General features: G+C 40.2%; 1 protein-coding gene across 3 annotated transcripts in view; it reads right to left on the bottom strand.

The window, feature by feature from the left end:
- CHN1 (chimerin 1) overlaps positions 1 to 16,151 on the bottom strand; it is an 89,617-nt gene that overhangs the window by 27,118 nt on the left and 46,348 nt on the right. The window lies entirely within an intron of this gene.

The raw sequence follows: 16,151 nt of genomic DNA, 5'->3' as shown, positions 1-16,151 counted from the left end.
CTGGACCCAAATGTGAAGTTCGCACGGATGCAACTGACGATGGAATGTGCACAGGGCGGTCTGGTCCTGGCCAGCCCTCGCACAAACTGTTTCACAGAGCCACTAAAGCCTTGAATTAACAGGCACAGGAGCCCGAATGGAGGGGCTCACAGGGAGCAGGGCAGCCCAGCTCCGGCGGCTCCCTCCGGAGCGGTGCCCGCTCTGCCCCTCGCCTTCTGGTGCTCTCCCAGCATTTGGGGACAGCCTTCTGCAGAGACAGCAGAACGGACCCTTGGTGTGACTACAGCCGAGCTACACCGTGCGGCTCACCACCCCCGGTGAGGGTGCCGGGCACCCTCCCCGCGCACCGCCTGCCCGTGCAGACTGCCGGCGGGCAGCCCTCCCTCCCTCCCTCCCTCTCCCTGCACCGCCTGCCGCACTGCAACCCTCTCCCTGCTGCAGCTCGGTATTTTTATCTCTCCTGAGTCAGAAACCAACGACAAGCACAGTTTGTCACAAGCTTCTGGGTGCAATTGGTATGTGCTCTGCAGCTGGATCACAGTGTTCCAGTTTAGCTCCTGCCAATACTGCTGAGAACAGTGCTCATTGGGAGCCCCTCTTCTCTTGTGCGGCCACCCGTATCTTCCCGACAGGTTTTAAAAATCTACTGGGTTTCAGCACGGGGTCATGGTGCAGAGATTAAGGATCAAGGCTGGTGCTTCACTAAACACTCATCTGCAATACAACTATTAATTGAAACACTGGTGACAGATTATACAGGAGGATGCTGTCAGGCATTACTGGCTCATACAGGGGTCTGACTCAGTTCCTGCTTTCAATACAGGCAGGAGGCTGCTTGATCCTATCAAGAAATACTTTTCAAAAGACTGTCTCAATCTGCCTGTCTTGCTTTTAACCACTTATTTCTGCTGCAAGTGTTTGTTCCTCTGGCATTTTTCTGTCCATCCTGGCAAGTGTATTAATACTCCGTGGCAATAGGAGATTAAGAAAACTGAGATGACAAGAGATGACAAAAACTGACCACTTCATCTACACAAAGTATGAAAAGAGCATGGACTCAGGGGATGAGGAAGGAGACTAGCTTTTGAGCTCCTTCCCACCCCTTCCCACCCCTTCCCACTAAAGTCACTTAATGGTTTAATTCCCAAGAACTACATCAGGTGAAGTTCCTTATGGAACAAGGTAGACCTACACCTGCCCCAGAAGGGGCATCCTCTCCAAACAACTTTGAGTGACAACAGGGTCAAGAAGTAAGTAATGAATTCTAAAAACATTTCATTACACTTTTTTCTGCAACCCAAAATTCATCTTATTTTTTAAAGGGAAAGAAATTAATCACCAAAACTTCATATGGGAATGAAATTATTTGAAAATGGAATTAGTTGCAAATAAATAACACAGTGATTTTCAACAATAAATTTACTATCAGAATCAACTCTTATTTTGAGAAATTCCACTTAAGAAGCAAGGTAAAGCAGGCTGAATTTCCCTTTCAATCACTAGTAGAGCACATATATGGTTTTTGGCACACTTACTCCTTAATTGTCAGCTTCCCTTTTCCTAATTCTGAAGAGCTGAGTTATTTTCAGTGGCACTTTAGAGTCATGCTAGTAGAAAAAGATCTCTGGACCCTGGAAAATTAAACCTAAGATTGCCAATAAAAAGGTAAGCAAAACTACCCAGCAGGGAAAGGTCCTGTCTCATGGTTGTAATTCTGAAATTGTGTTATAATCTTGAAAGTAGTTATACAATTATGAATTTTAATTTTAACACTGCTTTGTATTACAGTACTCTGACAGAGACTGTGTATTGCTTTCACATAAATCAGCTTCCCTTGCTCAATGCAGAGGATTTTCTGTTTAAAAAGGAGTACTGGGCTCCCCACGTCCCTTACAGCCATTCACCTGGCTACATGCTCTACAACAGTGTACACCAGAAACAGATTGAAACAAAGTTAAAGCCATACGGCTAGCTACTGAAAAACTAAAATTTATACAACTGTTTTGACACAATTTTATAATGTGAATGCTCATTATTCTGCCATTGCCTAACTCTGGGCGTTTGGCTTTGCAAAGTAATGCTTTCCTTTACACAGACCAAATCCCTTCTTTCAAAAACCAAACTGAAGAATGACATTTCTGTTGTACACACCTTCCTGACAACAGTTTGGGTCATCAGGCAGGTCCAGATCTGTAACTTTTCAGTATGTGAGATTGTGAAGTAAGAGAGAGCAAGCCACTGTCCTCAGCAGCCCTAGGCACTGCAGAGATGAGTCATCCCTGAGAGCAAACACGTGAAGTCACGGACTCAGGGCTTAACTCAAATCCTGCAGGAAACCATCCACTCCCAAGACACTCTCCTGCTCCAGGCTCTGTGCAGTCTATACTGCCTGTAGGTGTGGGTCCTGCTCTTCTTCTTACACCTTTGGCTGCCTTTTGATTCAATGCCTGCTCTCCAGTGGTTCCTGCACTCCTACCCCCCCAGCAAATCTCCTCTCCAGAGCCCTTTCTTTTTCCAACAAATTAGCTTTATAACTTGCTCTGCCTGAAGATACTGTCTGCTACACAGTGGGTGAAAAAAAGGTAAAAATCTGAAGAGGAAAGTTATTTCCCTTCCACTTCACTAAGTCTTAATTTTATTTTATTTTTAGTAATTGTGTGTGACAAACATTTGCAATCACAATTGCACATGCAGGGAGCAATATGCTGTGCAGACTCCATGAGGAAGGAAACTCTGTCATTCTTAAATTTAATTTCAGGACGTGATTTCAAAGGACTGAGGTGAACTGAAAATGGAATGACTGGAATCAACAGCTGAGCAACTTTTCAGCAGGGCATGCAATCAGAGCAGCCTCAGTCCTGTGCATTTTAGTGATTTAAGCACTAAAAAGCCAAACCCAGCAACACAACAGCCTTTAAACCACAACATCTAATTAGAGGTTCTACAACTTACATATGGACTGAAGGGGAAAAAAAAAAAAGTAAAAAAGACTGTAATGTGCTATTTCAAATGTTCCCATTTGTTATAAAACCTCAGCTGTAAGAGTGGTTCAGTCTACTGGGACTCCACTTTCCTTACTTGTCCCTGGAGTAGTCCTTCAGGGTGCAGGAGAGACAGCTGGGGCACTATTTGCTCTCAGTATTAGCTGAATAATGTATGTGTATTTTCTGGTACTAATCTCCCAATCAGTAAGTCTTATTATGAAGCCTTCACAGAATTGATTTAGAAGTCATCCACGACTTGCAGTAAATTCCAATTAGTCACTCTCTGAAAGACACATTATGTAAGTTTAATCCAGTCACACAGTTCAGTCTACATCGTACAAATTATCTTTCTAAAAAGGGAAATCAATGCATTCCCATTTGTTGAGTAATAAAGTGAAATTACTTCAGGAGAAAAAAAAAAAAAACAAAAACCCAACACTAAACCCAAACCAAAACAGAAAAATTCAAGTCAGGTTAAGATCACAGGTCCTAGAATAACGAGATTAGAGTTGATCAGTTGATCCTGAAGCCCACGTGCATTTCCAATACAATGGAATGTTTAGTTTTCTGAGCACCTGGCTCCACTCTCAAACACATGATCATGTTTTCTTCAGAATGCATGTGTACTACACTGCAGGCTTTTCATTCTCAAATGGTATTTTCATGATGTTATGATTAAATATGCTTTTATTGTTTCAGAATTTATATATAATATGATCCCTTCCCTGTATTTTAATAATAACCAGCAGTTTTATTGCATGCATTTTTTAAAAATATCACAGATGATGCCCTATTGTACATGGGTCAAGAAGCAAGGCATTTGGTTTACTATGCAGTGAGCCACTGTACATTTTGCAGTATTCTGTTTCACTGTATAGCTAACTTAGCCAAATGCATATGCTCAGAAAATCCTTGCTTGTACAAAGACTTTATGAGGATATTTTATGGCCTCAGTACATGATTTTCAAAAGCTAATCAGTCAGATTGTGAAACTGAGCCAAATTTCTTCAATGCTGCTCTTAGTGAAAGTTTGTTCCAAGCTAAATATAACTTTCCCAGTCATCTCTTTCATAGGATTGTTCTGAAGGGGAACGAGGAGCCCAAAATTTTACTTTTTAAATAAAAGTGGTGATAATCTGCTCTCAGTGAATTTTTTGCACTTGTAGAATGCTAATACCAGGCCTAGCCTATGTCCACCTGGTGTGAGCAGAGGGTAAGAATGCTACATCTCAGAAGGTAGGTGGAAGGACCATCACACAGTCTCAGCCACCAGGAATTTCTCTTGCTGCCATTCCAACACAGCCCCATTTACCTGGCACATGGACACCTTCAGGCTCCCACAGTGCTCAAGCAGAATGGAATCCTCAGGCAACACAGAGCCCTGCTTTCAGTTACCCACAGGGGAGTTGGGTTTAAGTCATGGTTAAATGATGAAATCTTACTCCTGAGAAAAGTTCTGGTTTTTATAGCAAAATTTTCAAAATGCACTAACTTCTAATTAAATCAGACCTTCCCCACCCCCTCCAGTGAAATAGTTATGACAAAATCTAAAGAAATGGCTATTTATATTTTTGATAAAAGCTCATATGATTTCCATATCTGGTAATGAATATTTTTATATCTAGAGTTTTAACAGAAGGTTTTAAAGTGTTTAATTGAAAATTTATTTAAACAAATTCAGCCAAAATGTTGGCTTGACTTAAAGTAAGGCTATCAAATAAAATAAAATAAAAAAATAAAAAATCAAATCTAAGGTTTAAATTATGTAAAAAATGTTGCCTGATATTGCTGCTAGAAATTACTGCACCAAAAGTGAGTTCCTTCAGTACTGTACTGTGCAATACAATTAAAGTGTATTGGCATTATTTGGAAAGACTGTATATTCCCAGTGGTGTGCTTATCATGCAGAGCATACTCACAAAAAAATGCAGGGAGAACTAAGAGAAGCCAACAGAAAAGTTTGTCTGTAGCTTTACCCCTAAAACCTACTGGTCACTGCAGCTGACTGGGATCTGGGTTTACTTTGCTCCTAGTGGCTGACAGGTTGTAGATTTGCTCCTGGCAGCTCCTGAAATGGGTCTTTGGAATGACAATTCCAAACCGTGCACCACCAAAACCACCCATGTGACTATTCCTCTCTTTCAGTTACTGGCAAGGCAAAACCAATGAATATTTACTTTTAGTGGCACAAAAGCAAGGCTCTTTTCAGAGGCAAATACAGCCCATTCTTTTCCTGGGGGGGATGAATTTTGGTATATAACTATGGATCTAGACATGGCAAAAATAAAATAAAAATTTCTCAGTACCTTCAGGAAGAAGTTCTGCTTTTGATCTGGTTCTGGAGGACTTTGCTAATATCAAGTGACTTAGCTTTTAGGGAGGTCAGCAACTGGCCCACCATCTACAGGTAATTCCAGGGGTTTCCTCCACACTCCATAGGTACAAATCCCACTACAGGGGTGTATGTGGGCACGTGCAATCAGCAATGGTGCTCACTGGGTTTTATGAGCTATAGCTACAAGTTCCTTTATGCAGCATAAATAGTGATAACACTTCTCACAGAGTAGTATTGTGGATGAAGAAGTGCAGTCCTGCCCTGAAGCCAGGACAAGCAGGAGCCACAGAGCTCTTCCCTGCAGACACCAGTGCAAGATGTCCCCGTGGCCCCAGCTGCCTCTGTTAAAATAACTCACTGCTCCAGCCCTTTCCCTAAAGACAGAGACCACCAGCCTGCTTGCACGAGGCAGGATGCGACTGCTTGACAAAAAGAGAGTTGCCACCAAGCTGTGTGATACTGAGGCAGGAGATGCCAACCAAACACCATGATAAAAGCTACCCAAAAAGCAAAGAAATGAGCTCCTAACTCTGACTGCAATGAGGAAATAAGTTTCCAGCCTCAAACTGTTTCCTTGCTTTGTCATAGCTCCTTATCCCAATCCCATTCTTCTGCCTGAAAACAAACTGCATTAAAAGGAGGCCAACCCTAACCAAATCTGGAAAAGTACAGAAGGAGACCATGAACTCGTAGAGGAGAGAAGGTACAATATCCCTGCCTCTGGGGCCTGGCAGCATCACTATTTGCCAGACAAACCATTCAAAACAATTTGTGAAAAAGTAGAGAAGCATCATTAAACACTGGAATTTGTCTCCAGTAAATCCTCCAGACAAAGACTGTCCTTTAAAATTTTGTTTTCTGTCCTTCCCATCTACTCTCCATCTTTCATAGCTTTGGTTTTGGTCCATCACATCTTCCTCCCCTCCTGTCAGTAGCTTGGGCCATAGAGGTGCTATGCTGAATAGTGAGTTAAAGCATATGCCTTGGTCAGGTACTCCTCTCCCTGGGCAAGGCAGGAGCAGAGAGACTGGGAGGACTATTCACATAGGTTAAGTTAATTATTACACCATAACACATTGCTAAACCAGAGCTAGAGAGATCTGTCTTGCAGCTACAAGGCCTCTAGGAAGAGGAGCTGATGAAAAAGGGAGTTCTACCTAGGGGAGCAACCCTCACTCTGGTTAGCAACAGAGACTGTTCCCCAGCAGCTTCTCCATCTTGCTCTCATGGAGTCAGCATTTCCTATTTCAGCTGAGAACATTGCATTTTCTTCCCATCCCTTTGTCTGGGATGTGCCTCCCTGCAGGTCTGCAGAGAGCTGTGCTGCTGTGACCCAGGCTCGACTGACATTCATTGCAGTGAAGGGGCACTCCAGCAAAAGCCTCTTGACTCATGACATGTCAAGGCAGGCTGTACTCCAAAAAGAGCTTAAAAGCAATTTATAAATGCCATGTGCTCTATAGGAGTGATAGCAGTTAAAATGTAATGCAAATTGGCAGCTGCATGAATGCTCCTCTTTTGGCAAATGCTCTTTATTACTGATACACTAAATTAAAGTATTGTAAGAGGAAACAGGCTGTTAAGTCTAATTGATTGAAACCACAAGGGACTGGTGGTTTTATTCCTCATCTGACCCATACTGTTATAAGGATTTCCTCAAATAAAAGGAAAGATAAAAATAAAAGAGAAGTTTAACCATATCCCTTGATGAGGAAAGAAATGTTATATTTCCTTCATCATATCCATTTAAGAATCTTATAGATAAAAGCAGTTTCTATAATCAACCCCTGTTATCTTTTTGTAACTGAAAATGTATACACTTAGGGATAATGAAAATTGTGTAATCCACAAGGTCTTTCTAATCATATATTTATTAGGTGTTTTTTAATTTTTTCTTTGTGGAATAGGAGTTCTGGCTACTGGTTTAACATGGGTAAAAGGTATGGAAATTTCTTTTTTTATCTCATCAATATTTTCTTACCTGATGTATAATACTCACGTCACATTAGCCTTGACTGGCAGTCTAATGCATCTAATATTAGCCTTTTTTTGTTCTACATGGTAATTCAATTTAGACTAATTCAATGTATGTTATAATTGAAAACTGCAGCTCATTAATTTCTAAACACTCTTTGTATTTCAGACTACACCTGCTCCTTTGGCACAGCCTCTATTTCAAATCCATCCACTTCTTCCTGAATAAGCTGTGTTGCTATGGTACATGTGCTGTCACAGTTTCTTTCTTAATCATACTTTCAGTCCATAATCATACTTATTTAGCATAAATAAGACTAAGTCTCCTAATCCTTCCTGAATTACTGTTTGATTTGAACCCATGAGTCAAGGTGAAAACAGTGTTGAACCTGAAGGAATACCAGAGGCTGTCAAATGGCTTATATTCAAATTGCTTGCAAAATTTATAATGGTGAAAACTTGCTTATGGACTACCTCACTGCAGAAAAACTAAACAATGGGGTAACCCCCAGTGCTCACCAACCCTCAGGGACCCTGATTACCAGTTTTGTATATGTATATTTGTTATGTGTGTCCATGGGTATAGCTGCACCAGTGGGTCTGTTCATTTTATACAGTGTAATTAGGCACACTTGGAGAATCACATGGGCTGATAACCCCTCAAATGAGTCTCATGTGGACTCCCACTTTCTTGCATAAATCTCTATTTAAATCAAGACTGCTTTGAATCCTGCAATCAATGAAACCAGAGTGGAATTGGCAGCAGAATTAGTCTGTCCCAAAGTCACATTATCAATTATTAACAAATTATCCATTAATTTTTACCCATAGACTTCTAATCCCTGATTGATTCTCAGAAAAGGCTCATTTCACTTCTGTTGACCAGTGTTCCAATGTTTTCCTCTCTCCCTTTCCACATATGGTTTATCTTTCCTATTTATTCCCTCTAAGTTTCCTAATTAACATTTTAAAATGCTTCTGTCAGGAAAATTTTTCCTATAAGGGCAGTAAACATCCTATTTCCCTACAGAAAGCTATGACTATTAAAAAATCTTGAGACAGGCACTCAAGAAATAATCATCTCAAATGGTCAAACACAGCATATTTGAAACAAAATTAAATAACCACTTGATTTGAAAATGGAATGATTTTGAATGATGGGGCTGGCAATGTAACTCCCCATCATAAATCTTGGCTATACAGAATATTTAGATATTATTTACAGAATATCTCCCTTTCAAGGGAGAAGCACTGGCATGGGGACAGATCATACAACCCCTGTTACACAGGAGAGACTCCAGGGGTTTTTGTTTTTCCCCCCCAGCATGTCTGTGGTTTCTTACAATATAATGTTTGGTTGATGTCCATTTTCAGTTGAAATACACTAGTCCCAGGTCTGTGTCTACACCTGGGATTTCAAATGTGTGTGGTCTTTGACCAACAGCTTTTATTTTGTGCACAGGTCACATCAAAATTAAAAGACTAAGTTTAGGGTATATTTGCATTCCTGAAATTCAGTGGAAATGATCAAAATGTTAAACCAGCACAACTTCTTTCTTAGCATGCTTTTCATCTTACCTTACAGGGCAATTTTTCATTTGTACTGCCACCATCAACTAGCACTTTAAAAGTGACACTGCTTGTAAGATTTCCAACACTGAAGTTGTGTGCATTTTCAATAATAAAAACAGCCCAAGAGAATTAACCCATCAGGCCCATAAAAAAATGTCCAGTAAGCTCTCAGCAGGATCAGCTTGCTGAGCAGTGAGTCTGTCTTGAGAAGTGCAGTGTGGCAGAGGTGATGGAAGCTCCCAGGCACCAGCTGTGACCAGTGCTAGCAAGGATTTGGATGGAAGCTGCAGGGAATGAGAAACTGTCCCTTAGGAGACTGAGCACTCCAAATTCTGTGAAACATAACACAGGATACTTTCTGCAATTTTTGTGCATTTGCATTAAACATACTGCTACTCTAATCATCATCCAATTCACTGAAATGCCTGAATGCAAATGTAATTCACTATCACATTAACTGGGAAATGGCTTCAAGTCTTCTCCAGCAATGTAAAATCACCAGAAATCTTCTACCAATAAACTATTTGATGCATGATATAAAGCATAGAGCTTTTAAAATGTTTCACCATTACATGCAAAATGGAAATTGGGAACAGAGCCTTTTCATATTTTCATAGAATTCCTTCTATCTCCTCTCAGAAAAGGTAAAAGCTGCTTGCCTCTGCTACTAATCTAATTCACAAATTGGAAAACATTAAAAAAATTATTAAATCACATATACATATGACTAAGGCTTAATAGAAGACATTATACTTTGTGATACTAGCTCTAAGGTTCCTTGGGCAACTTATTTCTAACTGCTTAAGCTCTAAGAAAATGCAATAATAATCCCCACTACACAGCAATATAATCGATGTGCATTATAATATGAACTTCACTATTAGAAACACATAATCCTTTACTTATTTTCGAAACTGTATGGAAGTTGAAATTGAGGAATATCAATACTAACATGATGAAGATTAGAGCAACAACTAAAAACTGAGAACCAGATTTTTCAGTGTGGTGGTTCTTACCTTACTGAAATATTAGGACTGTAGGAACACTAAATGCCAGAAGCAACGCTGTTGCTAACTGCTGATGCCATGCAGAAGAAAGGTTAAATATGGAAAAATTTAACATTCTAAAAGTTAATGATCAAAGGAAGACTTTGCTAAACTGTCAAGAGTTGCTGTCTTTGCTGATGACAAGTGTGACAGGTTTGAAATAATAGGAGCAAGTAGTTTGTTGAGCTTAGTAATAAAACTGCTCTCCTTACTTTGTTCAGTCAGAAAACACTCAGCTAGAGACTAAAATTAGAGAAGCTTTAGATGAAAATATCTTTTTTCTTGTGAAAGATTAAAAAGAAAGAAACAAGGACCAGAACAGATCAGATTCTGTGGCACAACTCACAGGAAAAATGTTCTTCTTTTCTTTCACAGTCTAATACTTGTTTTAGGCATACCTAACTACTTTCTGCTACCACCTCTAAAGCAAGTATTTCACTCACCATGGGTCTTAAGCATTTGGTAACTACTTATGAATGGGCAATTATTAGTGGAGCAGATGTGCCTGCCTATCAGGGCATTCTCCAACTGGATGAGGGTGACACATCAGATCACCACAGCTCCACATCCTTTCCATCTCTGTACACAAGCCAAAAGAATATGTATTTGTACTTGGATGCATGTAAACTGTGACCAATGTAAAATACTTTCCCCACTCCCATCTAGACACACACAGAACAAAGAGTAAGGTAAGAAAGAGTTTGTCTGAATAAAGAGAGAGATCACAGGAGAAAATTCTTGCTAGTCAGACTCCTAGCACAGATTTGAACTGGCTACATAGAGCTGCAGAAGGTATAAAATGCAAGATATTCCAGATATTAGTTCACAATCAAAGGTGCTACCAGCTGCACTGCCTCAGCTTCTCCTTGAGCCTCTCACATTCTACAAGTGACCAGACCTGACCCTGCCCAGTTTATGAGATTGGACACAATTGTAGCCCAAGGTGATTATCACCAGCTATACAATCTCACATTATAAAGTTTAAGTGAGGTAAGAAACCTGTAAATAACGAAATTATCCTTTTATAGGGCTCTTAATTCAACAGTCCAGTCTGTTTCCTGTAGAAGCAATTAGTAATAGAAAATAATTAGGAGATGCCAGATGGAAGGAGGAGCTAAAAAAAAAGACCCCAAACTCACACAGCTAAGGAATGAGAACAACAAATGAGGGAGCTGCCAGCCAGCAACCCACTGCAGTCCCTCACCATGCAGAAAGCTCTTTGCACAAGCAATAAATCAGAACCACACACCTGCTTTAGAGGCTGCTCTGAGAGAGACCCACCTTTTCCCTTCAGTGGCCACTGCATGGATTATTCAGTTGTGAGAAGGCATAAAAGGTCAAGGGGCACTACAGGGGTTGTTTAAAAATAGGGGGAAAGAAGATTGCAATTTACTTATATGTGTCTATGTGGCTTCCCCACAGTACCTTTAGGTGGCCTTTTTGGAAGCCTCAGGTATAAGGCCCATTGGGAAGGCCAGCAGCAGACTCCTACAGCGTGCTAGGGCTGAAGTCGTGACACCTCTCCATTGCTCTTCTGGAGTTGAGTTGGACCTCTGCATTTCTATGTCCCAACTACTAAGGTCCACTAGGGTAGGAAAACTTGTCACCCTGAAGAGTGCCCAAAGAAAGCTTTCTATCCCCTTTGGCTCTTCAGGAGCAAAGGGAGAGTCCTCCCTCCCTGTGTCTTCTTGTACCAGCCTATCCCAGTTACAAAAGGAGGAAATTTTGGCCAGTACATGTACAAGAGGCTAGGGCTGTACAGTACTTTTTGAAGAGCATTAAAAACATAGCCAGATCCAAACTACCAAGCATTAGAGACCCTGAAAAGAACTAAGTGAGGACTTCACACTGACTGACCTCACAATACTGAGAAACATAAAAAAGAGTAACAGTTTGTTCACTGCTAATGGTTTCATTTTTTCAGCAACAACACAAGCATTATACAGAGAATTAATTGCACAGCAACTGTACTGCTTTGCAGACTTTTTAACAGTTCTGCACACTATTCATCTTACAAAGGCTCAATCAGGCACAGGGCATATGCTGAGGGTAATTACTCACCACACTTTTGCTAAGGTTCTGATGTGTGAGTCTGAAAGACCAGCCCCACTCCATTTCACATGGGAGCTGCCTGTCTCAGTATAATTTGACACCAAACTTTCTGAAGACTGTATCTTTGTGTACACATCTCACATATCAGATCATAAAAGAGCCACACTTAGCTGAAAAAGCAGAAAGTAACTTGAAAGGTCACCTCAGCAAGCAGTGACTTGTCCCCATAGCAAAAGGCTGAGGCAGGATGCTGATCCTCAGCTGTGTTTACCTTCAGAACACAGGGAACAGCTCTACAAGAGTAGCTTAGCAACAGGAGGTGCAGTCTGCTTAAAACAGGCTGGGCTAAGGCACTCTCACTGTCTGTTCTGACCCTTGTAAAGCTGGAGCAGCAACATGCAATTGGGCTGCCAACACGAGCACAGCTTTTCCTCATGTTAATCCCCCACACTGTGGTGAAAGCAGTACATTAATGTGCTCTGGAGGTGCAGACACACACACTGAGGCAGGCAGGCAAGTCCTGTAGGGCTCACTGGAATCAGCCAGGAGGCCACTTGCAACCTGCAGGAATTAACTGAGCACAAACCAGAGCTGGCACCAAGAGAGGAAGAGAGAGAACTAACTGTGCGAGAAACTGGAGAACTATGGGACAGTGTTTAATACTGGAGGTCCAGTTAAAGATCCTTAAAAAACAAGTTTTGCTTTCTAATTTATCTTTTATAAGCATGAGATCCTGATAAGAGTAAACTAGATATTCCGTGTGTGACTGTGTGGGTTTAAATTAGTAAAGTGCATGCTTACTATGGAAGCTCTGAATCTTTAAAGAAAATCAGTTTATAAGGGCTTTGTTAGTGAATCAATTTTGCTGCCATAATGAACACAAATAAGGGCTTGGGTTACTCCTGGTGATTATAAGTAGAAAAAGCACTCTGCAGTTTGGAGGAAAGAATTTTCTTTGTGCTGATATCTGCACACTGGGCAACACCTGCACCTAACTCTCCTTTTATGGGTATTAATAAACACAGGGTTAAGTTAAAACCATATATGTTTGTAAAAAATGCATCATAACCATTTGCAGTCTTCGTTTGGACTGTACATGCCATATATAATACCATACATGTCAGTGGTTCCCCACCAACATAAATGCTAATGCACAGGAAGGAAAGATGAGGAAGAATGGGGCAATCTCCTCTGAGCACCATGTTGCTGCTGTGCTGGAGCAGCTACCTAAAAAGTAGGCTCGTCTTTCTCCTGCTAAGAACTTTCTTGGAATTGACAAAATTGTCTGTGCTTTGAAGTCTCTGCTGAAAGATGGGCTAAACCCAGAAGAAATAAATAGAAGTTTCTGCCTTCCGCAGAGTTATGTTTTATTTATAAACTACATTAAAGTTACAGAGTGATTGTCATGGACACCCGCGCAGGGACTGGAAAGGAACATTTGTGAGAAAAGAGTTGACAATCTCCTCAAGTTAACCCATGGGATTCTTCAGTGCACTATCCTGCATCTTTAAATCTACTTTAAGGTAAACATTCATTAGTTGCACTTCTAAAAACATTATGCTTTCACCATTACCCTTGTTTAGATGTTGTGTACATTACACACCCATCTTTTAAGTTAATTCAAGTAAATGGAAATATTTCAAACAACTTCCAGCATGAAGACTGCTTCAGCTCTCAAAGCACACTTTGCTCCCTGATTATTAAGACCAGGTATTTTTTTCAGCCCCTATCAGTTCTAGAATTGGGATTGCTGGGTACCAAACAGTGTCATTCAAAGCTGTCTTCCTCTAGCACAGACTTCAATAAGGGTGCCTGTACTGCTGTGACAGCTCTGCAGCTTCCTCAGCTACAGCTTCTCATGTGCTGTCACTGAAGATAAAATAAGCCCTGGTGAAGGAAAGGTTTAAGCAGATCTTACTAACAAATTTGACTGAGAGCAAAAGTAGAAAAGTAGTAGTGTCATTAATGAAAATATAAGTGCCAGTTTAAGGCTGGAAAGTAAGATTGGTCCTTCTGCAAACACTTGAAAGTACCACCCTTGATTTTGTATGTGGAGTCTGTTATGAATTTATTAGAAATGTACACAGATCATGCTAACATTGTGATCTGGATTATCTTTGGAGGCAGGTGTAAAAGCATGTTTCCTACTACAATTATACAGATTTACATTTTCAGATCTTCTTGCACAGAGCTGCAGAAAATCAGCCTTCTTCTCTATTGAGGAAAAAATGGTATCATCAACTAAGGTAATTGAAAATAGGAAAAGAAAATTGCTTTTGTTGGGTGACTGCTGCCATAAACCTTCTCTTTCCATCTATAGGAATTGAACAGAATGTAGTACAGTCTAGAAATTAAATTATTTGCAGCCATTGAAGTTTCTTGAAAAAATAGCACATATCACTGAAGTAAACATGAATAGATGTGATTCAGTTGCTATCCTAACATTTACCCCAGCATTTCATTTTGAAAGACAGGATAACTCACAACTAATAATTTCATTTTTTCATAACATTATTAAATCTTGAATCAATCACTCATACAACTTCTTACACATTACACGCATTATAAAGAAATCAAGAACAAGTCAAAATGAAATAAAATATTTTGCAGGGCTTTAAATAAGGACTTTGATATATGTTTCTAGATATTTACTAATTTCTAAGAACTAGCATTTTTATAAGGTGTTTAACTCAATCAAGTCATCTGCTCTAAGGCCATAACTGTCTTTGAGAATGGAGAAAGTCCAGAGACCCACCAGTATTCAAGGCACAGGAGGAATACTAAATCTTATGATATTCCACTTCCACACTAGGACATACAGATTGAATTCACATGGGAAACCCTCTTTTAAATCATTCTTAGCCCTCTCTTACAGACCACATGACCCCACAAGTGAGTTTGAATTTGCAGACTGTTTTGGGAACCAGCATCACCTTTTTAGCTAAGCAGCTAAACATTCTGTTTGGGACATTCAGGCAGGACAAGCACTCTCCTATTTTCAGTCTCTCCTCCTCTAGTTATCTCTCGACAATTTAGTAATTCCTTCATAGGTTATGAAAAGCACTAAATCATTAACCAGGAATTTTAACTTTTAATGTATACTTGTATATGATATGCAATCATATCCTTTCTCATAATCAGTGAAGCACATGCTGTGCAGTGGATTATATTCTCATGCCTTTCCCATTAAAAATTGCATCTTAAATCATGCCACAATATGGTCTCCTGCACAACTCAGGAGTATTGCAATTTGTGTCTTACAGTCCTTATCTAATGATTGCATAAGTTTTGACTTTTCATCTCTTACAGTCTTTAAATCTTTCCCCTTTGTTAGGGCTCGTTTTTAATATATTGCAAATGAAAAGTGTCACCCAACACATACTGAATTCTTCTACCATACATTAATTACAGAAAAGAGCAAGGAACAAATAAAGTATTACTAGTGCCTGCTGGGAGGCATCTAACACAAAATGCAGCATTTCCTGCTACTGCCCCACTCCAAACTGAAGACTGGGTGAGTGCCCTTTAATATTTCATTCTCAAGCTTGGGGTGTATTCTCTAGCTGCCCAGTTTCCATGGCAGAAAGTGAGACTCCATTCCCACCAGCTGTTTCACAGGCTCTGTGTTTTTGTGTCTCTTCTTTCCTTCTGAAGGACTTATATTCCATACACCACCCACACAAGATTGGGCAACAGTCACAGGCACAAAATTTAGATTTGCATCTGAACAGCCTCAGAGTCTGCAAATCTGGGAACATATTTTGGCTCAGGATGATCATATTAAAGACCCAGGCTTCTTTCTCTCTTTACAGAGGAAGAAACATGCAGTGCAGGGAGAAGCTGTGTGACTGCATTACAAAACTGATAAAGATGCATTAATTGCCAAATGCTGTACACACTGAGGAAATTTTTATCCTCACCATGGGGCTAATGGGCCCACAGATCTTGCTGCTTGGATCATCAGACAATGTTTTTTTCGTGTTGGAACTCTGAACAATTTTCTTTGGTTAATTCAATGATATTCTCTTCATACTGGATAACAGAAATCAACTTGCTACCCCTACCACAAAAAAGAAAGAAAAACTACTTGATCTATTTATAAATGGCTTCTTGTTCAAAATTCTGAGGTTGCTAGTGAGATCAGGTGTTGGTCATGGGGCTGAACATTTTATTCTCCTTGGAGATTTG

This window comes from Erithacus rubecula (genome assembly GCF_903797595.1).
Source record: "Erithacus rubecula genome assembly, chromosome: 8".
Classification (NCBI taxonomy): Eukaryota; Metazoa; Chordata; class Aves; order Passeriformes; family Muscicapidae; genus Erithacus; species Erithacus rubecula.
The sequence above is the reverse complement of the archived record's forward strand: the minus strand, read 5'-3'. Positions and strand labels throughout refer to the sequence as shown.